The 26615-nt window shown below is 40.4% G+C and overlaps 1 protein-coding gene across 8 annotated transcripts in view; it reads left to right on the forward strand.

Annotated features, from left to right (window-relative positions):
• Positions 1-261: 261 nt before the first annotated feature.
• The window catches only part of OSBPL3 (oxysterol binding protein like 3), an 89792-nt gene continuing 63438 nt past the window's right edge, over positions 262-26615 (forward strand). For 3 of the 8 annotated variants that reach the window (XM_090142655.1, XM_090142656.1, XM_031590121.2), the window contains exons 1-2: positions 262-419; positions 18225-18349. The gene's annotated coding sequence lies outside the window, so the exon portion shown is untranslated. Of the gene's footprint in view, positions 420-17276; positions 17417-18224; positions 18350-18430; positions 18871-26615 lie in introns of those variants that run through there. The other 5 variants (XM_090142661.1, XM_090142658.1, XM_090142657.1 and 2 more) reach the window with 5 other exon arrangements.

Consider the following 26615-nt stretch of genomic DNA (forward strand, 5'->3'; position numbering starts at 1 on the left):
CTGCCCCGCCCGGCCGCGGGGCTCAGCCCCGACTTAGCACGGCGATCCCGCTCCCCGACCCCGCATCCCCTCAGCGCAGCCGGCCCCACCTGGCCGCGAGGCGCCGCCCGTGACGTCATGGAAACACCCTCGCCTTCAACGGCCGGGCGGTAATAACGCCCCTCCCGGGCGGGAGGAGGAAGGCCAATGCGATCTTCCCATTGGCCGAGGCGGCTGTCAATCCGGAGCGGCGGTCCCGCCCCCGGCCCCTCTCGGGTTCGTCCCCGCGGAGCCGAGCCGGCGTGCCGAGCCGTGGTGCCGCTCCGCGCGCTCCCGCTCTTTCGGCGCAATCAGAGTCGTGCTTTGCGCTCGCGGTCGCCGCTCCCGCCCGACTCCTTCTATCCTCCTTCTTCCCTGGGGCCGGTAGGCGTGGGGCTCAGGTAGGGGCCGGGAGCCGGGGCAGGGCGGGAGGCGCGGGCGGACTTGGCGGCGGGGCTGCGTGGGCTGAGGAGTCGGGCACCGTCCGGAGAGCAGCGGGAGCCGCGCACCGCGGATAACCTCGCGGTCCTCCCACGTCTCCGGCTGCGCTTCGCAGGGCTGCGTGCCACTTAAACAAAAACCCTTTCCCTGCTCCGGAGGGCTCTCGCTGCGTGTTTCGCTCCGTGCTCGTTAGCAGTGAGCTGGGGCTGACTCCGGGTGAGGCGCCGACGCGAGCGCCGCTCCCGGCACGCGGCCCCGCGCCCGTCCCGCTGCCGCCGCGCTCCGCCGGTAGCTGCCGCCGGGGGTCCGCCCGTGTTGGCGGCTCTGCCCCTGCTGTGCGCGCTGCTCGGCACGAGGAAGAAGGGCTGTCGCTGTTACTTAGTTATTTATTTATTTTTCTTTCCTGCCCGCGTCTCAAGAAAATAAGTTAATTAAATCCAGGCGCTTCAGGATGGCGCTGAGTTGATGAAATGTCCGTTTGAGGGCGAATTAAGCTGTTTGAGCTTTAAATACTCGGTTGCTTGAAGCCGTTTGGAATTATTTCCCAGCACTTGTTGGTTTATTTTTATTAGAAGATGTGGAATGGCTGGAGAGAAGGCACTTAACGAGCGTCTCACAATCATCCTTGTGGGATGATTTGTATGCCCCGCGATTTTCCTGGGCTCTGATGCTTGTAGCAGACCCGAGAAGGGACACAGGTTGTTGTGGCTTCATCCCTCAGTTCTCAGTGAGAACTCTCACGGAGTTCCCAATGCCTCATTCTCCATTTCTAAGTCTGGTTCACATGCTTAAAGCATTGGCATTTTGCATGAAGCCATAGCTAACCACAGCTTCAATTTCCACAAGCTTCACTTTATTATTACAATAATAATTATTTTTATTCCTAGCAGTGACTAACCAGTGGAGTTCCCAATCCCACATCACCTTTCTTCTCGCTCTGATGTCCAGCCACAGGCTGCATTAGGCTACAACTGTCCTGTTTGCTTTGTACAGGACCCAGCTCTGGAAGCTGGGAGGGGAACTGTAGGGCAGGGAGATGCTCTCTGCGCAGGTGTAGGTACACGCTGTGCTCTGAGGTGCTGCTGAGCAGCTGTGGTCAGGCTGACACTGCTGCACGGTCACTGAGGGCAGGAAGTGATGCTGAGCTCTAATGGAGTTAGCTTGTTGCAACAGTGCGTGTGCAGCCAGCTCACTTTTGGAAGTGTGTATATCATCTTAAAGAATTGGGTCTAATTAGAACACCTATGCATGTATATCTAATAGGCTTTCCTTTGCTTATTGCATACTGTAAGTTTTGTTGCATGCTCTCTAGGGTGAAATGTGACATTATTGTGACAGTCTTGGATCTTACGGTTTCTATTTGTAAGAATGAATTTTCAGTTGCTACAAATAGTACTCTAAGCAATTCATATAGGAACTCTATTTCCAACAGGAAGGTTTGCAGCTCCTTTTGCAGCTGATGTACTTTAGGATTAACTTTGATTTGCTTCTCAGTACTTTGAGATGTGGGGTTTTGGTGCTTTGCCACTGAATTTACAAAGTGGGGACATGCATTGCTTTTAGTGCGTGCGGCTGCCACTTGTGGTACCTGTATGTGAATCTTCCAATACTGTGCCTGGAATTATTGCATTATTGCTCTAGTTCCTTGTCTGTCTGAAGAATGAGGAGGTGTTGTGTGTGTAATGTTGTGGGTACGTGTCTGTATTCTGCTGACATAGAAATTAATACTGACAAATGTATTTTAATTACCTTAGAATAATTTGCGCTGCCTGCCATCAGGGTTAAGAGATGTGGGTGCTGATGGTAACATGACAATGTAAGTAAGACAGAAAACAAAAACAGTCAAGAAACACACTGCTGGGGGTCTGACAGAACCAGTGTCCATTACAGAATTCTGTCTGTCTGCCTAAGCTTGCTCCTTCTGCAGAGTCCTCTTCCTGCTGCTTGTGGTTTTCATGTAGCACTTATCATATGTGCAGAAACACCAGATTGTTACAGATGAAGTAATGACATGAATTAATGCAGTATTTTTAGTGTTAGTTTTGGAGCTCTGTCAGTGTGAAGCCCACGGCATATTGTTTCACATTAAGTGAAACAAAACAAAAGTTAAGAGCAGCCTCAGAGCAAAGGAAGAAAATAAAGAACTCGCACCAATTCTTTCTCACTTGAAGTGTCTGAACTGAGATGACTGCTAACAAGCAGCCCACCACTCAGATAACTGCTCTGTGTAACGATGTGATGGCAGTTGTGGTACACATACTGTCAGTAAAAGCACAGTGCTGGCTGAGGTCGGGCAGTGCAGTGCAGCTCAGCCCACACGGCCCTGCCTGTCCGGTGCACAGAGCTCTGCTGACTCAATGCAAGCTCCTTAGGGTACAAGTCACGTGTTAATATCTAGCAGTGAGCATAACAGTGCTTAATCCTATTTCAGTGTCTGGGTGTTCCATGGTGCTAACCACAGAAGTAAAAACAAATAGACTTCTGACGTGGAAGGCGCTGAGCAATTTTTGTGATATGCGCTTGCTGAGAATTCTCTGTCTTTGGCTGAAGGCTGTCCTACATGTGGTTCGTAAGGTGCTTTTTTTTTTCCTATTTATTCACAGTAACAATCCTTATTTCATTGTTCCCTTTTCTTAGCCATTGTAACTCTCTAAGCTCCAGAAGACAGTGAGCCTTCATTTTATAAGGTCCATAAGGTTAATGTGATACTAAATGCTTCTGGAAGATAAATACCAATAAATGTGGCTTGATAGGAATTCTTGTTATGTGCAACAGAAGAGAGAAAATGAGTGAGAACTGACTTTTGCTGACCCCTAGGCCTCGAGTTGAACCAGTGCATTCAATACACCAGGAACATTCAGAATGGCTGGGAGCTCAGAGGGATCTCTGAGTGTACTAATTGCATGTCTGACTGCAAGAAAGCCTGACACAGTGGCTGCCTAATAGCATCTTAGTAAATCACGGGAGGAAGGCAGCATATGTGCTTTCTCACATGCCTCTGGCATTGCTCTGCAGTTTTGGATCGGCTTAAATTGAATTTGAACAATTCGTCCTTTGCAGTCACTATATAGAACACTAACCAAGCTCTGTGTCCCTTGTCTGACCAAGAGGTGTGCGTGGATTTTTGGCTCGAGATTTCTCCTTTCCATGTTAAGATATGAGCACCTGACCTGAAGATTTATTCCTTGATCTTTCTGTTGTGGGGGTTTTGTTGGTTGAATCATATTTATGTTGGCAGATACAAATGTTGCCATTTCAATGACTTCTTTCCGTCTGAATGTTTTATTTGGTATTTGTGCTAATATATGCACAAACAAATCTACCTTTCTTCTTTCTTCTATTGCAGTGCATGAATTGGTAATCTTTTGATTTATCTCCTCACAATACCAGCATTTTAGTGATACCTTCAGACTCTGCCTGCATGTTGGTTAAGCTGTACCACTCCGCCCTCCCCCAAAAAATCAGCAAAAATGCTAGTACATTGCACGATGAATGTCAAACAGTGCTTGTATTTAACTGTGGTTCCTAGAAGAAAGGCAATAATAATCCAAAATAATGAAGCTGGGAAACTAATAATCCTTGTTTGCACCCATATTAATTTTAGATCTGTTCTTTGTTTATGGTAACGTTATGTGTTGCGCTTTATTGCTGAGTTTCTTTAGTGACTTTTGCTGCCATTAGAAGAATGTGAAGCATTGGGCTTTCTGTCCAAGTGGCTTTCTATCCTCTCATTAATGGTTTTAGAGTTGAAGTCTGAAGCATTTCCCTGGCTGAAGGCAGTCTGACTCTTTCCTCATCTTAATTTGTGCCATTTCTGTTATCACTACTTAGGGTAGTACCTCTATAAGTCTTTTCACAGGTGTCATCTCTTATCTATTTTTACGCAGAGGGTGGTGACGCTCTGGAACAGGTTACCCAAGGAGGCTGTGGGTGCCCCATCCCTGGAGGCATTCAAGGCCAGGCTGGATGTGGCTCTGGGCAGCCTGGTCTGATGGTTGGTGACCCTGCATGTAGCAGGGGGGTTGAAACTGGATGATCATTGTGGTCCTTTTCAACCCAGGCCATTCTATGATCTATGGTCGTCATCACTCATTCAATTTGAGATCACCTTTCTCTGACACTGTCATCTTTATACCAATTTTTTTCCCACGTTCTGAAGGTTTTTCCTACACAGTGTGTATGTGTTATTGTTCTGTTTGTTGTCTGTTCCATTCTTCATATATTGTTAGTGAAACTGAATGAATCTTCCAGTCTTAACAGTTCCAATAAAGAACAACTGCGTGGGTTTAAACAGTTGCCTTAAGCGTTTGTTTCTTTCTGCCTGGACAGTAGCTGAAACCACAGAAGCGACAAATTCAGACTGGCTTGTCAGTCCCCAGCAGAGCAGTGTGTGTGGGAGACTTTATCCTTCTCAGCGCACAAGCCCGTCTGTGTCATTCTTAATTCTGCTTGTTACAGAAGGTTGTCTTGCCCTTCAAGTTTTTAAATGAGCAGAGAAGGATACTGCTCTCTGGCACAATTTTGTTCTATCTTAATAACCATTTACTCATACTATTTTTTTGTTGTTGAAATCATAGAATCTATAGAATAGAACTATGGAATCATCAAGGTTGGAAACGACCTCCAAGATCAGCCAGTCCAACCATCCACCTATCACCGATATTTCCAACTAAGCCATGTCCCTTAGTACAACATCTAAATGACTTTTGAACACCTCCAAGTTTGGCGATTGCACCATGTTCCTGGCAGCATGTTCCAGCATCTGACCACTCTTTCTGAGAACCTTTTCCTAACATCCAGCCTCAACTTCCCCTGGTGCAACTTGAGACCATTCCCTCTTGTCCTATCACTAGTTACACAGGAGAAGGCTCCAACCCCCACCTCACCTTCCCTGCCCTTCAGGAGAGTGGTAAGGTCTCCCTGAGCCTCTTACAGACTAAATAATCCCATCTCCCTTAGCTGCTCCTCGAAAGGCTTGTGCTCCAGACCCTTCACCAGTTTTGTTGCCCTTCTCTGGACACACTATAGAGCCTTGATGTCTTTCTTGTAGTGAGGGACCTAGAACTGAACACAGTGCTCGAGGTGCAGCCTCAACAGGGCTGAGAGGGATAATTGTTTCCCTGCTCCTTGTGACAACAGCCAGGATGCCATTGGCCTTCTTGGGCACACTGCTGGCTCATGTTCAGCTGAGTGTTGACCAATACCCCCAGGTCCATTTCCTCTCCACAGTCTTCCAGCCACTCTCCCTTAAGCCTGTAGCATTGGCTGGTGTTGTGGCTGAAGTGCAGGACCCAGCACTTGGGCTTGTTGAACTTCATCCAGTTGGCCTCAGCCCAGCGATCAGTCTGTCCAGGTCCATCTGAAGGGCCTTATTACCCCTGGCAGATGGATGCTTCCTTCCAACTTGGTGTCTTCTGGAAACTCACTGAGGGCACACTCAGTGCCCTCATCCAGGTCATCAATAAAGATATTGAGCAGGACAGGCTCAATACCAACCTCTGGGGAACACCACTCATGACCAGTCACCAGCTGGTTTTAACTCCATTCCCCACCTCTCTCTGGGCTTGGCCATCCAGCCAGTTCTTTACCCAGCAAAAAGTGTATTTGTTGAAACCATGGGCTGCCAGCTTCTCCAGGAGAATACTGGGGGAGACACTATTGAAGGCTTTGTTTCCATTCCTTTCAGTGCAATTATTTTGTGGTGTGTCCAGAAAAGCCCTATGTGAAATGTGTGGTTCTAAGAGAGCTTTTACTGTCTTGTCTGTAATTGCAAGAGATGGCTTTAAAACCAGTCTTGATAAGCTTTATTGTCACAAGAGCAGCAACATCTCCACTAAACAAGATGCAGAACACGTCTTGCACATATTGGTGTCTGAAGTTGCTCTGGCTGCAACCAAAGAAGCTTGTTAAATAGTCCTATGAAATACTGTCTGCTGTCAAAGTGAACAATTTCTGTATCCCCCATGTGTGATAAATAGGAGTGCTGAGATCCTCTAGACGCAACACTGACAGCATGAACTGTGAACTTATAATGTAGTGGCAGAGTAGAAGGAAAGTTTCATTTTGAAGCTGTCACTACCCTTTCCAAATCTTTTAATTAAAAGGAAAAGAAAAAGGAAGTGTTTCTTAATTGTCTGTGGTACTGCTTGGACACTTTATGTAAATTATCAGTAGCTGTGGGGATCCCCAGGCACCTCCTGGTCATTACCATCTGCCTACTGGGGAGCTGATGCAGTTAACCTCAAAGGATGTGGGCTACGGAGAGCCTTTTCTCACGTGGTGAGATGACTCTGCTTGGAGTATGTGGTGCCTTACTCAGGTTCCCTCCCTGATACCTTGCTGTTTGTGAAAGGCACACAGGTTGATACTTGCTGAGAGATTCCTTTCTACAATTTAGAAACTTTTTTTTTTTCTTTTTCCCTCTCCTAATGGGATGTATCTGTCTGCTGCTCAGTGGTACGTGACTTGTGCAGTCATTTGGGTAGCAGATGTTCAAAGAGCAAGGTAGCATGTATCACACAGTTTGGATCCAGCAAATTGCAGGTTTTTGCTTTTTAAATAAGTGAGAATGGAACAAAAGAATGCCCTACTGCATTTATTTTTTCCCCCTAGCACTGTACAGTAAGATTTCTCCTTGATGTTTTTGCTAACAAGCAAGAATGATTAATAAGCTTCTGTGGTCTGTGCTGGTGTTGTGATGTCCTGGAAACTTCTCAGAAATGGATTTTGCTTGCAATTAGACAAGGTTAACTGGGTTTGTGGGATAACTCAGAACAGTTATCTTTAGTTTCCTTAAAAGATAGCATTCTGTTAGTGGTTTTGTCACTTGTTAAGATGTAGAACAGGACAAGAGAAGATGGGCGCAAACTGATACACGGGAAACAAGAAACAACAAGAAATTGTATATAGAGAAGGGAGAATCTATACTAAATCTACTTCTGTTACTGAAGTCTAGCATAAGCCATTTTGGGGAAAAAGAGCTGATATTTCCTTTTTAAGTCCCAGCAGTTGAAGGAGGAGAACTTTTGGTGCTGGTCTTTGTCATGTCCTAGTAAGACAGTTACCAGCTTTTGGGAAGTGAATTTGGTAGAGGTACCCTTAGGAGGAGCATCAACACATACTGTTTACTGAATAAAATGTTGGGCGATTAAGACTGATCATGGACCCTCATTTGCCTACCTCTGTGGTGTTGGTACCACTGCCAGGTTGAGAGGGCACCCAGCTGGGGAAGTGAAATGCAAAATAAACACAATATTTGCATGTTGAGTAAAAAAGTGGGACAAAATATTACAATTGCTTCTTGTCGTCTTTAACTGAATGATGCTCATAATTTATACTGAATGACTGCTGTGTGTTAATCCTGATAGACAGCTTAGCAACTCCAAAACCAGTAAGTCAAAAGTACCGGTTTGGGCTTAGCTTACATTATAGATTGCTTGCTAGCTGGGTAAAAGTTCTTACATCACTGCCACAGCTGCTGACATTCAGGAAGTATGAAACCCATTCATTCATTCTTTCCTGTGAAGTGAGTTTTTGCTGTTGGTTTGTTTTGTTTTGTATTTTAAGAAGAAAGGTATAATCTCTGAATTTATTCCACTTATATTGTCTGCAAGGCAGTAAAACCAGAAGCATTTAGTATCACATTAACCTTATGGACCTTATAAAATGAAGGCTCACTGAATGTCTTTTAGAGCTTAGAGAGTTACAATGGCTAAGAAAAGGGACCAATGAAATAAGGACTGTTACTATGAATAAATACAGTCCTTGCCTTTTAGCTGATGTCCAGCTATATGGCCTATTAGCTGTATAGTTGAAGCAAACTCCTATTTCCTACAATAAGAATAGACAAGCACAACTTATTTTTTCCATTCAATTTACTGAATAAATATGGAAATTCATGCCAGATTCAAAAATAAGATGTTAGAATTTTCCGCAGAATAGCAGAATCACAGGCTTTTTTCCACACGCTTCTTTTTTTCCCATATATTATAATCTATTGTATTTTATCCTTCGAAATTCAGCAGGATCAACACTTCTTGTAAATTCATAGCTGAGCCATTTCCTGGATGTTATTCTGGCAAATGAAATTTTTTTCTTGGAAAAATAAAATTGGTAGACTTTCATAAAATAGAATGCTTGATAAGAGTGTAATAATAAAATATTTTTTTTTCCTCTCCTATTGCAGGAGCACTTAAGCACCCAAGGTCACTTTCTTCTGCTACGTCATGTATGTGGAATTGCTGGTGTAGTGAGGATCCCTTACTGGTGATAATCTTACATTTCAAAGATCAAATTTCAAGTAATGGGACACCACTGATTGTTTCTGAATGCATGCGAGGTCATTGTTTTTATCAGGCAAGCTTCTACAATCTCCTTTTAGTCCTAGCTGATTATTGTGATAAGCTGGACGGGGAAGATCTTCCATTTATTCCTGGCTGTATCTTTCTCCATCTTCTTACTTTAAAGCATATGACTTTCTCAATTCCATTGTAAGTGGAAGTGATACAGTGACTGTATTAGGCTGTCAAATGCCTGAGTGCTCTCACTTCAGGAGATACTTGTGGAGCTTCTGTGATGGTGGCTGTTGCGAGCTATAAAGGCCTAGCAAAACTTTGCCTTTGTGGCATGGTTCAGTACTTGAAAACAAACATTTTTCTGACTCTGGATGAGGTATCAGTCTTGGTAATTCAGACATAATGACAGTTTGTATTGAATTACCAAACGTTTATTGCCAAATGAGCTTCCATTGTTTACTTACTCTGCTCATAGAGTATAGAAATATCCTATATTCGGTGCAGAACAAGAGTTGTGTGCTGTTTTCAAATGAAACTATTAAGCAGAATTTTAGTTTGCAGAGCTCTACTATCTAAGGATCACCTTTATTTGCTGTTATGTGAATTTTATCTTCTGGAAAATAAAATGTCTGTTGGATTCTAGGAAGATATAACACCTCTCAGGACATCTTGTCTCCCAGATCCCAGCATTTGCATCTTGCAAAACTTGAATTAATGAGGGAATTTCATTCTTAACTTCATTGCCCAACAGTCCTGAAGTGCCACTCTGTGCAGTAGGTTACTCTGGGACAGAGGAGGTGTGGGTAAAACCACCTAAGGAAACTAGAGATGAATGCTGGGAATCCAGATTTTTTTATATGAATACATATGGCTTCTTATTCCAGTTGACCAAACTGTGTTTGTTTCGGGTTGTTGTTGTTGTTTTTTTAACTTCCCTGTGGTTCCTTCTTGGCCCTTGAAAATAATGGGCATCTTCTGAGCAAAGCCAAGTCATCTTATAAAACTTCTTATAACCAGTGAATAAATGCCTCTGAAACACGTATGTGCCAAAAAGTTTTGTGGAAGGTAGGAAAAATGCAAGCAAAATTCACAAGTTGTAGCCTGGGTAGACTGGAATAAATATATAATATATTAAAAAAAAAAAAAAAAAAAAGCCTGGTGAAAGGGAAGCTCTAGCACATCTCATGTCCATGCTGACTGAGTTGTAATGGTTTGCTGTTTATGTTAGATTTGCATTGGATTTACAAGTTAGATTGTAAAGGCTCACAAGCTGAAGCACAGGAGTCTTATCTTCTGTTAAAAAAAACTACAATCTCTTCTCATGCTTTTGATAGCATGAAGTGATCATAAGGAAATTTGCTGAATAACAGTCATGTCTTTGTGGAGGGAAGTATACTGCACTACTTGTTAAGAAGGAGATGAAAGGATGATATGGGTGAGTTCTCAAAAGTAAAACTTACATGTGTAAGTCAGTTTCATCTGACAGTGTCTGTAATGTGAGCCTTATGCAGTAAAGAGGAAAATACTATATATTCATTTAACAGCTTAAATTTTAAAAATTAAATGAAAAAGTTCACATAATTCATAATCAAGTTACAATTTTCATCCTGTTTGCTCTCTTTTGGGGAGTTGAAAGAAAATGTTCTGATCCTTGCGCAGAGGCTTAAAAATGCCTGTTTGTGCGTATCAACCTTCCAGAACTCTGGGAATTGCTGTGATGTGGAAGATGGGAGCATGCAAAGTATTCTCATCTTTGAAAATCTGTCCTTGAATCAGTAAGAAAATACCAACAAATCTCATGTCAAATGCTACGTGTGCTCAGTTGCTTAAACATAGATTCCAAAAAGTATTATTTCTTTGATCTGCAACTTTTTGAAATTAATATTCTGTAAACATCCTTAAGCCCCTTCCTTCCTCTTACACCTTCACAAAAAAGATTCTTGAGTAAAGTTGAAATTTTGATGTTTTGGTGAAGAGATTCACTTTAAGTTTATGTATAAATCAGTTTTTGGAGGGAAGTTTTAACTTTATTCCTGCGCTTTAACGTATGATGTGCAACTTATCTTTAATCAGTTCCTTCCCTGCATTTTAGGGAGGCTTGGAGAGGCTTACCTATTCAGGCTCTTTCATCTTAAAAGTTGTCTACTGCACACTGCATCACATGAGGGATTTCCAGGCTGGTTTCTGCAGCAGCTCAGCAGATCTGGTTTGGATTTCTGAATTCCTCAGCCCTCCTGACTTCTTCAGCTAATTCCTTTCACTTATTATTCTCTTGTTGGAGAAGGTAATCTCTTGTAATGCCCAGTTCCCTGTGATTATAATGAAATCTGTAACAAAGCTGGATTTTTGGGATCCATTTCAGACCTGCAGCTCTCCATACAGGACAGTTTTTCTTTGAAGCGCCTTTCTGGACCAAAACAGAGCGTATTCTTACTTTGTAATGTCTCAGTTTTATATAATGTATCTATTTTAGTCTATCACATTTTTAAGTTGTGTAGATATGCACCACCCATACATCCTCTTCTGTTTTTTTCTGAATAACAAGATGTGCTTTCGCTGCTCTTGGTTTATATTTAATACCCAATTCAAGTTCTTCCGTTTTGTAGTACAGGCCTTTTTTTTCCTTCTCTTTTTTCCTCCTCTTTTATTATTATTATTTTAAAACTAGTGCACTGATACTTCAAAACATTTGATGTGGTCATGCAAATTTGACTGGGCAGTCTACTTATCTGCCTGACCCCCGTTGTCATCCATGCTAGGGCTTTGTCTTCTATCAAATGATCAGAGATGAGAATCCTTCTTGGCCACATCCTCATATTCCTCTGCTAGTGCATGAGGCTGCATGCCAGCACTGCGTGGGTGCCCAATAACTTTCACTTCTCACTTCCATCTGTCAGTCCCTTCTCGGGTGTGTCACCTTGTCCCCCAGGTTCAGCAACTTGATCTCATGAGTGAAGTCCATTTATGAGGAAAGTTGCCACAAGTAACTGTGAGCATGTGGGAGTTTCGCCCACCTTTCTCTCTTTGTTATTTTAATTTCTCTTAAATCACCTGAGATGCAGCTGGATCAGTTGTTTGAAGTCTTGCTATATAAATAACCTTCAGGGCTTTTCCTCTGTTCTCCAACTGTATTTTGAGGAACCTTGAAGAGCCAGGAGAATTACAGCTTTGGTCCAGCAGGGAAGTACCTTAAGTGCAAAGAGGAGGGCAAAAAGCCTTCTTCATTTGTGAATTATTTGATCTGATGGTGAAAACATTCACCTAAATGTAACTTGAGATGTCTGTCTATCTAAATTCACATTAAGTGTGCATCTATCTACAGATAAATATTTGTATGAGAGAAAACATATATCTCAAGTCATACAGAAGTGAAAATATCTCTATATAAATATATATTTTTATTTCCTCATAATGTCACATATATAGCAATAGCTATTGCTGCAGTTTTTCCCCAGCTATTATTACAGCTGAATGAAGCAATCTTGCAGGTCACAAGATGCAGAGAAAAGCATCTGGTAAATGAATGCGTTCTGGAATGTGTAGACACACGTAATTGGCCGTTTCTATTTCTGTTTATTTGTGCAGGAAAAATTCTTTGAATAAGCCAACTTTGAGTAGGTTGCAGCAGCTTCTGGACAATGACAGAAATTTTATTCTCATGAGTTTTGCTGTTTTAATTACTGGAAAAGCAGTTATGTTACTGTTTCCATGGAAGTTTTGTAAACACTGAGGTTTCTATTGTCCTGACTTGAAACTGAATGTGCTCTGCTTCTTTGGTTTTCTGTGTGCAGGTGTGATACTAAGAGGAACAGAAGAAGGGCTTATACTTACACAGATGTTCTGCTTTGGGAGAGGAAAGAGGACAAGAAAACAAATCACCTTTTTCTAGTATCTTTTCTCTCTAATCTTCAGATTCAGATTTACTGGATGGTTACAGGTTATTACAGTTGCATGCTTCCTTTCCCAGACAAATCCTGTGTTTGCTTTGGCTGTTGTCCACTGTTTTTTCATCTTTTTGTGCTTTTTTTTCTTTTTTTTTCTGGACCACTTTTAAAAGGCAACATGTGGTACATCTCTTCTCTACTACATTTTGTACAATGGTTTTAAATATGGATGGGAGGTGGCTTGTGCAGCCACCCCTGGCGGGCTGTCCCATGCTGCCTGTGCCTGGCTGCCACTGCCAGCCAGCAGGACACTGAGTCCTGGGTCACTGCAGTTACCATGTAATACTAGGAGTGCTTTTATCCACAAGAGGTCCGTGATGTTGAGTGTGCAGGCATTTTTTAAATATTCAACTGTGCTGAATTACCGAATAGGCTGTTGTGATTGGCAAGCTTTTAAAACAAAAATGCTGTATGTGAGAGTGGCAGAAGGTCTTTGTGTTAAGTCTCTAGAACATTCATCCCTGTGCTTGGTATTGTTTATCCGTATCTTGGTCTGCTACTTCAGAAAGCAAAGCCTTAGTGGCTCTGTTACTGCATTTACCAGAAGTGGATGGAAGAAGTCTGTCTCTGCACTCACAGCAGAGAGCCTTCCTTCTCTTCTTCTGCTCTGTGTCAGCTCTGCTAGCAGGAGAGTGTGGATGTTCTAATGTGGAACAGCGCATGTCAGGAGGCTTGCTTTAACATTTCTCACAATAAACAACAAATGCACAGAGTTCCTTTAGCCTGGTCTATCCAGCCTGCTCCTTGTCTCAGAAAGTGGTGGGCCAGGGGACAGGAAGTGTGGGATACTGGCTTTGGGTTTTTCAGTGCAGGAGGTTCCTCCTGGCAGACCTCCAGCTGTGCTCCTGCAATGCGTGCTCAGCTCTGCAAGGCAAGCAGGGCTGGAGTCAATTGGCCCCTCTATTCATCTCTAATGCCACATTCAGTAATTCTTATGGTCTAATGAATACTTTTTTTTCCATAAATAGTAACATTCTTGTCTGCATGCACCACAGACAAGGGGTGAAGTCAACAAGAATTCTTAAAAATAAGGTGGTTTTTTTGTTGGTTTTTTTTTTGGGGGGGGGAGGGGGAAGGGAGGGTTGGTTGGTTGGTTGCTTTTTTAAATTAAGACCTCACCTCACTAAAATGAGCAGAGGATAAATAAAGCCAGAGATGAAAAATAGGTGGAGGAGGGGGAAAAGTCAGGTGATGGCACAGTGAGGAGGGGGGTGTAGAAAGGGTGTTGCAGTCAGTGGGAAGTCTCCTGTTTCATTACAGCAGTGATTTATGTCCGTCCGTCTGTCCCCCCAGCCTTGAACGGTAGAAAAAGTGGGGAACTTCAGTTACATAATGACTTATAATGCTGGTTAACAAAAATGCTGAATCTGTAGAATGTATTTCTAGTTGTCAGCTGAATTTTCTGCCTTTATCAGCTCAGAGAGGGAAATTAAAGCATGTTGCATAGAACTCTGCATTTAAGTTTTTTGAAATAATGATTTGGTGCAAGAATAACTTGTTTCACGCCTTTATCAGGGTGGTGTTGTCTCTGCTGCCATATCAGGTGTTGGACCCCTTGTATCTGTAATACCAGTACAAAACCAGCAGGCGAAGATCAAGCTGCACACGTGTGCACACTTGCCCTCGTCTTCTTCCCCTGTGCTGCTGAGCCAGGTGGTACACAGAGAAAAGCACGTGGGTACCAGGGCTGTAGCTTGACTGAAACCATTGGGCAAGTGGGATTCAGTACAGCCTGCTAATAGAGCAGAGAAATGGCAGTGCTTAGACAGGAGCAGGTACGTGTGCTTCACTCGCTGGCTGTAATTGGAACCAGGGTGGTTGGTGTAAGAGGAGAGCAAACAGCAGCCTACTGCAACCAGGAATGCTGCATGAGTATTTGAGACTCCAGCTTAATTGTCCCAGTGGTTTGCTTACTTTTTCTCTGTGATGATGCACAATTGGATATACCTATTTGCTTTTACTAACTTGAATTTTTTCTTCTTCAAAGACAGAATAGCTGAGGGGGAGCTATTAGATTCCAAGTTATATTTAGCTTGGAGCAATTAAAGCTAGCACCACATAATAGCATTTGTAACTGGCTTATCTATCATGCAAACTGTAAGATGTTAATGTGTGGTTTCAATCAGACCTGGCATTACTGATGGCTTTTGCTCCCATGCATCGAACTGAATTTAGAGGTCATGTTTATTGCAGGCTGATTCTGGCAAGATGCTTGCTTTCTTACTGCTACTTTGTTCTCAGTTCCGTTTTCAGTGTCAATCAGCATAATTTCATGCCACTTCCAAAAATGGGGTAGCTGCTCTCTGTGTTCCTTTGTGCAGCTGCTCAGTTTGTTCTTTTTCTTGCATGGGTATTGACATCCATGCAATGAGCTGGTTCAGCTAACAGTGTGGCTAAAAATCTGGCTTTTTTCCTGTCTGAGATTATTAGCTCAATTACTTGAGTTACTTGGATTTATTTCCTAGTCTCATTCCAGTCATGTTGCTATTAGCTTGACCAGCAATTGCAGCAGGAACAAGTGGCAAACACTGAGAAGTTGAGAGAATTGGCCAATCACTCCTGAAGGGCCTTGTTCTGCCTGCTGCACACTTCTACCATATGACATCTAATTGCCAGGTTTGGTATTCGTTTGTTGCAGGCTTTTCCAGAAATACTTAGAGATGTAGATTATCTAGCATTGGTATAGTACATAAAACAGCTGAATGAATTGTGGAGCTGTGAAAAAATTAACTACTACATATTCTTTTTTTTTTTCCCTTTTTTTTTTTTTTGAATTTCCTTAGGTACCAGATAATTGATTCCCTTTGTTCTGCATTAAATGAGCATCTTTCTGTGATGCTCACATTAGCTGTAGCTCCCCTCTGAGAGTTATGTTTGGTCTTCCTTTTGTCATTCTATTCCGATGTATCACACTCTACTTGTTCTGATGTCTGTGAAAGTCATAGTGAGAAGTTTTGCATTGGGTCTCCACAAGTGGGGATTTTTTTTTTCTCTCAGAAATACAAAAAAATTTAAACCGTAGATGGACCAATAGGCTGGGAAGTGTTGCAGTTTATCTGGTCTGGATTTCCCACAAGATTTTAGGAAGCGCACCTATATTGCAAAATACTCAGCAACAAATCTGTTTTTAGTGAGAATAACTTATTACCTGTTGTCCTGTTCACTAGATGAGTTATAAAAGGACTGGAGTTATATAGATATCTGCATGATCAAAGATCTACTGCTTTTGTCCTCCAGATTTAGCATCTGATCTTTATCTCCTAGGAGTAGAGGAGGTGATGTTTTATGCTATGTTGTGTTTCCCTCCTTCCCCCCCCCAAAAAGTGCATTTTATTTGCAGACATTCTGAAGTGCCTCTGTTCTCTGATGGACTTCTCAGGTACCCTTGGGAACATCGTTCAAGGTGAATGCCCCTTTACTGGGCTTGTCCTACGTGGCATGTAGATCACAAATTCTGCAGTTGTAAAGGCAAGGCCAAAACTCTTGCACAAGGGGCTACAAAAGAAAATGGAGAGCTGTAGGTACCATTCTGTGTAACTCTTGGCTTTCTTTTCCTGTGACTTGTTGGGATTGCTGTGTAATGTCTGACCTTGTTGGTCCCCTTTAGGGTCCTGCTATTTCAGTGCGATATGTAATATATTCCTGATGAGTAACATAATTTTCTCAGATGAATCTATATCAGATTATTCCTTCTATTTTTCTTACTTTGTTCATATCATCAACTCAATAAGCTAAAGGCCCTGTTTTTCAAAGCTAGGTATTTGTGTTTATTTGTAGGGACTTATCATGAAGTTGTTCTATTGCCTTGAACATAAGAAGTTTATAATGAGGGACTGGTTGGAAGTTTTTATTGTGAAGCAGCTTAATTTTTGAGATACTGGGAAAGATGCGAGCCATAGATTTGGGAAAGTCTGACTAATAAAATCGTAAAGCTGGTTCATCACTCAAATATGTTTTTATTTCAGCTGCCTTTGCCCACTGCAGGCTCCTACAGGCTAAAAATGTCAACGGACTATTGCATTAATAGCTATTTTAAGTCACCAATCTTAAAAGGCAGCACAAATGAAAGAACTTTGAATTAATATGAAATATCATGGTTAACGCAGTTTTTCCAGCCTTAATATTTTGATACACGAGCTCATACGTTAAAAGATCAAATCCTAAAATTAGATCACAGATGTTTAGATTTCGAACCAGCTGGAGGTGGTGGTGGCATTTCTAGGAGTGTAACAAACAAGAAGTGAGGAATTCAGTGTAAACATGAAATTAGGGGTTATTAAATATAGACAATTGGTAAAAGATGGCAAATGTGTTACTCAGAGCTCAGTGAGCTGAAAACAGGAAAAAGAATTTATTTCCTTATTCTTTGGAAAACATGCCAATATTTTAAGAATAATACTAAATGAAGGCAGTAATGCCACTAACTCAGCAAATGCAAAAAAATTTAGTTCTACTTCTGAAAAGAAGTCTATTCACAGCATGCACAAATGTTAAAGTGTAAGCTTAAAAGTTTTATGTATATATATAGCTTTAGCTATATATAATTTGTAATTCTTTTTTTTTTTTTTTTTCCCCCAAATATACATAGTGGATGACAGTTTTGAATCAAGGTTACATATAATTTGAGGAATTCTGTTCTTTCCTGTTGATCTTGAAGATGGATCAAGAAAGCATCAAAGCACTGTAGGAAACTTAAGGATACACTAGTTTTTGAAAACAGTAAGTGCTGTGTCGTACCCAGATACCAGTTTGCCCTCTGCTGATGATAAAATTCTGGGAAGATTATCATCAGGCTGTTATGGGAGCTGACTTGTTCAACAGAAATTGAAATACTCAGAATGAAGACCTGTACAGTCTATGATTGTAGAAACAGGTTAAAATATTGATCCTTTTTAGCTCAAATTGAGCACGTACATAGCTTTTGTCATAAGCCTTTTCTTATTGGCAGTGTTGATGTTGTACAGAGAAGTGTTACAGGCTGTGAAAACTGGAAAATTGGAACGTCTTCAGAAAAAGTGCATCTAAATACAAAACTGTGTGTTGGTTGCTAGAAAGCAATGGCTGAATAATGGTGAGGATTTGTCAAAGATGGTAGTAACCCCCAGCATCTCCTCCCATGCAGGATTCTTTTTCTTCTTTGTGCTGACCAGATGTATGAAAGCGAGTTTCCCAGACCCTAAGCAGAGTTGCATCTGTTGTTCAGAATTCTGGGCCCTTTGGACAAGGAAGATTTCTGTTACAAATGTATTAGTCAGGTAGTGTATTAGTAGACTAAAACTTAGTTGCTTAGTTGTAGGAGAATTTTGCTGACTTGAACTTCTAGTGTATACCTGTCAGGAGAGGAAGATGTAGTTATAGGTGCTGTGTTTCAAGGAAAGGTTTTAATTAACAATAATAAGAAAAAAGAGAAGAGTAAAAAGCTTTCCAGATATTCATAGATCATACTCCTGTGCTCCCTCATACTTTCCAGGTATAGGAGGACAAAGTAGCAGAAAGTTTATTTTGAATCTGGTATGTTTGTTTTCAGATCCAGCAGCAGACTCACATGAGCTTCCCAGGTGTTGCTTAATGGAATTGCTTGGACTTCTACCACTCTAAAAGAAGAAGAGATTGTATTCTACACGGTCAGCTCTGAGGGACTCCCCACTCATTGTAAGTCAGACTTCCTTATGTTGTGGATTCTGTTCCCTTTCTATAGGAAAACAGAACTTAAATTGGCATGGAGCCTTTTCCAGCCTAGAGGGGATGTGATGACAGAAGTGGTATAAGAAGCTTCTTGCTATGAACAGTCACCCTGTATTGGATCTCATTTATGTGGATTCATACAGGGGAAGATAACTACATTTTTACTTGCATAGGTAGTAAAAGCATGGCAGCACTTCCATCTCCTTTTGAGATGATTGTGCTCAACTGTGTTTAGAAGAATTGAAGGATGTAGAAATTCTTCCAAGCTCCATATCTCACAGTTTCTATTGTGAGCAAGTACTAAGTATTGTGAGGTGCTTATTGTTCAGGAAGGACTTGTATTCCTTTGGAATGTCAGAGTTGAGTCATAAAAACTGAAATATGCAACAGGCTCAGGGTTTGGATCTTTGCAAGACGTGGCTGCTCTTTATCACATAAACGTCCATGTGCATTTTTTGCTTCTATAAACGGGAGGCTGGAAAATAGAGGTGAGCAACAAGTGGAAAATACTCCTACTTGGTTTATTTGCTTTGGTAGGTACTGCTATACTGCTACAATGGTCTCATTCTGGGAGGTGCCCGGTGGCTATAGGATCTTTTTACCTATGCACATAACAGAGTTTATCAAACACGGTAACTAAACCAGTAACTGATGATGTTGGCATGCTTTGTATTTAAGTAGTGAAGTAATGTTTTGTGCTTGTCTACAGACTTGCAGACAGTTTTGTGTACTTGGCAGAAATGAGTATAGCCCTGCCACGCCCCAGTGTGCAACATGTGGCTATTTTATGTTCAGAAGGGATTTATGACACAAAGGTATGTTAATTACCTGCTGTGGAGTAGCACAGAAAATCTTCCCTTTGCATATCCTAATCTCTAACTTCTGGTGCAAGAAAAACAATTTTGATAGTTGCTAGAAGGAAGGGTAATAGATTTACAGGAACAGAAAACTAACAGAGTTTGAACAATTACAGAGAGGAAATTCTTTGTGTCTCTTATAGCTACAGAAGAAGGCTGCTATGAGAACCATTACTCCTCAAAAATATTTTTGTTTTCTTACTGGCATAGTACTATCCTGTTGAAACATGTTCCTGGAATCCTTGAAGATTCTTTAACCTTTTTTCATAGAATCATAGAATGGCCTAGATTGAAAAAGACCTCAAAAATCATCTAGTTTCAACCCCTGTGCTATGTGCAGGGTCACCAACCACTAGACCAGGCTGCTCTTCTTTCTTAAGAGGTGCTAAGTCTCACAGTAATGCGTGGTGTAATTTTGCTGAATAGCTCTGTCTTTGAAAAAGAAAGGAAACACTTTTTGGTTCTCAAAGTAAATTCACCTTAAAGTGAATTAAATTCATTTTATGAAGTTGAAAACTAAATCTGTGGCTATTATAGAAACATTTTATATATGTTATTACTGAGTAGAGGATTCTTTACTACTCACTTGAACATAGGAAAATATTGTGAAGTAAGTTTTCTCAATCTTCATGGAACTCCTGTGCATTCACTGGTAATTTGTCTCAGTTTTCCCAACCTGAAATTCTAAGTTCAGTTCTTGTATGTTGATTTTTGCTTTTCTCTCACTTGAAGTACTAGCACAGTCAAATTAAATGTTTTTCATAGTATTTATTTTGTAACATTTCTGTCAGTATTCAGCTTATGAACGTTAGCAGTTCAACTGTGTCTGCTGTCTCTTTAGTCTTATATAAGAAACTCTTTTGTAAAGAACTATGAATTCTGCGCTAAAATATATTGTTTCTTGCTTCCTTTGAAAGAAAAAGAGATCAAATCCTAGTGTCGATGTGCTTCTAAATGCAAAAATAACCAGTGATCACAAACTTAGCTCTTTGTTTTCCCTGTACCTCCAAATTATTCGTCTCAGATGAATGTCAAAGCATTTCTTGTGGATTTAGTTAAGAATACTTTCCTTGACTTGTTCAGTGTATAGTAGCATAAGTAGATGTTTCGGGAGGACAAGAAAGGGAATGATTGGAGAAGGAGAGGAAAAAAAAAAATTGTGACTTTAGTGTCTCAGTAGTTGCTACTGAAACAAATTAATTTTGTTGTTGTTGAAGACTAAAATAAACTACATATCTAAGCATACTGGATGGCATCTTCTGCAAGGAAAAGTGGAGGAGCAAGATGACTTTACCTCATAAGGGTGTAGTTTATAGTTTTTGTTTTATTCATAGGCACTTATATTATAAACAGAGATAACATCCGATCAGACGGAAGAACTGTTTGGAACAACTGGGCTGCTGATTTAGTATGATCCCAGAATAATGTAATTTTTAGGATTTGCCTTAGTAGAAATGAAATGTTTGTGAAGTTACAAAGTGTGGATCAAATGTGCAGTCACAATTTTTAAAATAACTTAAATGCCTCTTAGGGGATTTTGTAAACAACACCTGTGTCTTGGACTGATATTGGACTTGAAGAGGTAAGACACTGTGAACTCTGTGATCCTGTGGTCCCTTGCAAAAGAAACACAGCATGTCTCAGCCTTGAAATTCAGATCTTTCTTGTAGTTACTAATTCCTACATTGTGAGAGACATGAACTCAAGTGCTTGATATAGGCAATTAGCATAGTCAAAAGTAACGTGTGAGAGAGGTTTACAAGTCTTGTCTCCTGTTACTCAAACCTGTGATTCCTCATGCTTACACACAGAGAAAAGTAGTGTCTGCTGTGTCTCGTCATTCTAGAAGCAATTGGGTTGGTTCTCCTGGAACAGGAGGAAATTACCTTTTTGTTGGTGCTACCGGGAGGATTTTAACAAAGTGAGGTTCTGTATTTTGGTTTCTGGAAAGTGATATGGAAAAGTCCATGTTCTCACCCCTGAGCAGAGGTGTTCCCGTTTTAGCTGGAGTTCACCATGAAGCCAAACCTTTGATGTAGATCAGCCCTGTGCTTGCAGAAACTCTGATTTCTCGTAAAATGTGTCCCTCATTTTAAAAGTGGTTCTAACACAGAATCTCTGTTTTCAGTGTATGTCTGAATGTATGTTTCCATCAGGATTACATATTTTTCTAGAGAAACCCAGTAACTTTTTCCTGTCTGGGTTATTGTAAATTTGTGGCGAGATGTTTGCTTGTTTTCCAGTAGAAGAAAAAATAATAATGATATATCAGATACATCATAAGGCAAAAGATCTGTTAATTTTCAAGGGACAACTTGAAGAGGAGATTTATTTATGAAGAGCAACCATTAAATGTGAGCAGGGCCCCTTGCTTTTCAATTGTGCAGTGGCAGAGGTTTTGCATGCAATCTGATTGTGTGGGAGGGAAGGAGAGCTGTAGTCCTTTGTGGACTCCCTCAGTAGTATGGTAATGGGATGTGGAAATGAATTTTGATCCTGGCATATATTGTTGTGAATTACGTATGTTTTTGGCCTTTGACTTCTTTGTTCATTCTCTGACTTCTTGTTTAAATGCTTTATACTCCCATTTGCTTTTGGGAAAAGGTCATATCCTCATTTTAATTTGAAAGAAGTGTTATTGTGGCAGTAGGTATTTGAAGAAGAAATGAAAATTGTGTTGCTCCTTAGATTTGAAGAAGCTTCCCACACTAAACAAACAAACAAACAAAATCATGTTTATTAAAGTAGGTACTTTCCAAGGAGAAGATTATTTTAAAGACTGAGTGAAACATAAACAGTGTCTTTATATATGCATATATAGATATATATATAAACCATCTGTGAAGTTTACCATCAACGTGCTTCTGTAGTAGTATGCTTTAATATTATTTTATTTATCATCACATTGATCCAGGAATGTAATCTGTTGCTGTTTTTGGTGTTGTCTTTTTGTTTTGTTTTAATTATACATCTTATCAAAGCATATGTGCAGTAGGGGGGGGGGGGGGGAAGAGCTTGAATCTGACCAAGGATAATTATTAGTAGTGATTAGTAAACAAAAGTGTTTTTATGAAAGTATAACGTGTTTGCAGTATTTGTTTGACTTTATTGAACACGTGAGCTCTATGCATGTGCCACACATCTATAAAACAACATGTTTACTATGGAGACGAGTCTTTTTGGTTATGTAACTGTAGCAAGAACTTGGAGAAGAAAAATACCTTCTACCAACAGCTGAAACTATGTTGAAAGAACACTGATTCTGGCAGAAAATCAAGTAAGATTTTATCTGGGAGTAAAACAAGCTGGCTGGTAACTTCGTGGGCACAACAGAGTGCATCAAAGTAATCCAATATAAAATTACTTTGACAAGGTTTAGGAGGTTTTCAGTGTAGCTGCCTGGTATACTCTAATTTCCACTATCTTTGTATTTTGTCCAGGTAACTTCTGTGTTGCCTTATCTCCTGGAGGAGACCTGGGTATTACATCTGTGTAAAGGGAAATTCCAGAGTGGTGCTAATTGTTGAGGCTTCCAAGCAAACATCTGCATGGAGGGTTCCAAGTGGACCCTGCACAGGCCCAGGGAAATTCCCTTCAGTCAAAGGCAGCTGTGTGGGTACACAGGATGAATTGCAGGAGGGGCAGCCCATTCAGAGGTTAGAGAGAGAAAACCCCTCTTGTTGGGGCACGACCTGATGTGAAGGGCCCTCTCTCATCCCTGAGTTGACTGCAGACTGAATGTGAAGTGTTTGGGGCTGGCAACTGTGTACAAAGAGATGTAAGCACTGACACACACACAGGTGTGTGTATTACAATGCACATAACAATACTGAAGGTTTATTTGAATATTAATTTGCACCTTCCTTTGAAGTCTGTCTTCTGTTTCAACTCCAAAAGAGAACTTTAAAAGAAAAAAAAAAAGGTTCTCTTCCCCTGCCCCACCCAAGGTATTACTGGTGTCACATGTAATAGCTCACCTGCAAACCTTGTTTTTCCTGTGGCCTTAGACCACAAAGTCTTCCATGGCTCAGCTGTTCTTTTTTTGAAGGATGGCAAATTATTGAAGAAATCCAAGAGCAGATTTCATAGGGAACCTTACCTTATAAAATGTAAAGCCCCTTCTCATTTTATTTTGTTGTAGTGGTTTGGTTTTCTTTTTTTCCTAGATTTTGTTCAAGCATGCATTTATTCCCAGGAGTTTTTATTCCCAATATTAAAACTAATCTCAACGATTTGACAACTGTCTGCAGTTGTGTTTGAGTGCTGTGCGAGTAGTAGTGTATTCTAAATAGCAGGTTCCTTGCTTTCAGAAAAATCAAAGAAATTTCAGTTATGCTTTGAAAGTCTTGTACTAAATGATTGATGAAAGTGGTGATACTAGAAAATTGCCTTTCTGTAGTGCAGTAAGTCTAAAAGTGTTTTGAACTGCTAGCAAACTGTCAAATGCTATGAAATGAAATAATTTTAATTCTTGTGGGCCTTAATGTCACGTTAACTAAAAAGTGATGCTTTCAGCTACAGTAATAGTCAAAAGACAGCAGTGCTGACTGTGTTTAGAGTGAAAAAGCTCAGTGTAATTGAGATACATAATAGAAATTGAATTGTTGCTGATAAGGATAAGGAGGACTTCAAAAGTGCACTGTTCTTTTGAATGCAGATCTAACTCCAGGTTTTACCTTTGCCTCCAAAGGCTGAAATTGTTAATACAGTTTTTAACTTTTAATGAATGACATGCAGTTCCCTACTTGTTTCTTTTATTGTTGTTGCCATTGGACAAAAGTGATCCAAACAGCAAAGGTATTTTGCAAGGTAAAAGGTGGTCTAAGACACAGTAGTTGACACTTTGCCTGTAATGCAATTCAGCTTTTTGTCAACAACTTCTGAGTGAAAATATTTGATTCAGGAAAAGAGGGGGGAAAAACACATTCTTTGTTTGGCTCAGGCATTAGGACTCTTAAGGAAACTACTGTTCTTCACTGTATGAAGGAAATGTGCTGCTGAATTTCAGAACAGAAATGTTCAGTGGATTTTTTTGGCATAGGAATGGCACAAATCTGTAACTTTTCTGTACCTGTAAGATGATTTTTCATAGCTAGTAAACTTCTGACTATGTTGAGCATGTTCTAACCAAATGGGAATGCAAAAGTGCAACAAGCAGACTAACAGGGTTGTTCCTCTCTACCCATAAAAAGTACGTCTGTCCTTGTCCACTTGGATTCTTAACTTTAACATATATGTTTAAAAAGTTGATGAAGATGGTATCCTGTGCATTATCTATGATGAGCTGCATTGGCATGGAAATTGGATAAATCCCTAAAGTAATTTTATATTCAATTAAAAAGTTGCAGTATGCAGAGAATTGCTTCACAGAACCAGTGGTGTTGTGTGGATTTTTTCTAGTTCTGTTTCAGAAGCATAAAAGTTGTAGAACTTATCCCCCTTCGGTTTGTTGGTGATATTTTGTTGAATTACTAGAAAAACAAGCAGGTTTTTTTTAATTCCAATTCCGCTTTCCACTTTTCAGTGAGCAACATGCAGCCCGTGTGACCAGGCATCACATATTACCTGAGGAAGATGTTGTTATATAAAAGTTCTTTAACTTTCCAGACTGCTTCTGATGCCAAATGTATGAACTCCTGGGATCTCAGTGGATTAAAAATGAGTCATGGCAAAAATCTATAAACGCCAGAAATTTTTCTATTTTAGAGGCAAGTAATGGATCCCACAGAGAGCCTGTCTGGAAAGATGCTTAGGAATGTGCTTACTTTAAGCCTGTGCTTAAATCTCCTTGCTGTAGGTGAGTTGGACTTGGTTATCCTTATGTGTCCCTTCCAACTTGGGATATTCTATGATTCTGTGATTACCAGCTCTTCCTAATCTTGTGGTTAGAGTCCCTGTAAAGTCTTTTCTTTTTCAATTTAAATGATTTTTAGAATACTGTCATCAAGCACTGTATCATAACTTCAGAAATCAAATTTCAAGGTCAAAGAACATTTTGACAAGATTTTGTTTGTTTGTTTGTTTGTTTTTTAATCTTTCTGGCTGTCCATAGCAACTAGAATTTCAGTATTTCTAATTTTTCTCATCATTTGGGGGTGACAGCCTTCCCCTGTCTTCTGAGAAGCAGAGGATGCCTGCCTTCTTCCTTCCTGTTTTTTTAATGAGAATGAGGACGGGTCATAAAATATGCAAAACCTCTGACTGCCACAGTCTAAATAACAATGAGACAGTAATTTACTTCCAATAATATGTTTTAAAAGCAGTAACTACTGAAGACTTTTAAATCAAGCTGATCAAACTCTGGATATATGATCTGGTAGTGTTGTAATTTGGAAAAGGTATTAATGAGTACTTGCTTACTTATCATTCTGTTAAAGTAAACATAAACAAAAGTGTTAGAAATTGGTGAGGGATTTTTCTTCAGCAGATGACTAAATAATTTTGTTCGTGTTGTATCTTTGCTGTATAGCCGTAGAAGTGAACATCTATTCTAAATGGTTATGAATTTTTTTTTGTTTGGTTTTCTTTTAAATAAATCCTTGACAAAATGCATACTTGTTTTTATTTCACCCATTGTGATTGGAGGATAACTTGAGGAGAAGGCAAGGGGATGCTAGCAGTGATGAATCAGAGCTGTTGTTATCTGGCTAAATAAAGCTGATCATTTTATTACTCTAGTTAATTATCTTCTTAGCTTTCCATATGGGCTTTTCTAAAGAAGCAGCTTCTTATCCTAAATTTGATGCCTCCAAGAATTTGTAGAGTCCATGACCAGAAATTCCAAATCTTTTGAAATTCTTCTGCATGTGAAATTATGCTTCCCTTCCCTAAGCATAATTCGTGCTCTACCTTAGCTGGGTATTTGTTCTGCTTGGCTTAGGTGTATTTTATACTTCATCTGTAAAAATATCATATGTGTTTTGTGGTTGTTTGGTGTTTGTTTGTTTGCTTTTTTTTTTTTTTTTTTTTCTGTTGTTTTGTTTTGTTTAAACCAAGCACTTAGAATAGCTGGTTATAGCTCAGTAACAGCTGTTGAGGGCATGATTCAGCATCTCCCACTGCAGCAGACAGTTGTATTCTTATGAGATTTCTGCCTACCCTGTACCTGCAAACTCCTTGATGAAGGAAGTGTTGGCAAATAGGGCAGGAATTGCCACTCTGAATGTGCACTGGAGTTTTTCTGTACTTACTTCTGGCACTGGTCAGTAGCAGATGCTGTGGAGGAATAGGTGTCAGTCCTTATCCTGAAGAGTTACAAAGCATCTGCTTATGTTTTGGACCCTTTCTTTAATCTTTATCTGATAAAGGATGACTTAGGATTTGGTGTGAAAAAGGCTGTGTTTAATTTTTTTTTCCAGGTTTGTAGAAACTGCATT

This window comes from Phasianus colchicus, chromosome 6 (genome assembly GCF_987193195.1).
Source record: "Phasianus colchicus chromosome 6, bPhaCol1.hap1.1, whole genome shotgun sequence".
Taxonomy (NCBI): Eukaryota; Metazoa; Chordata; class Aves; order Galliformes; family Phasianidae; genus Phasianus; species Phasianus colchicus.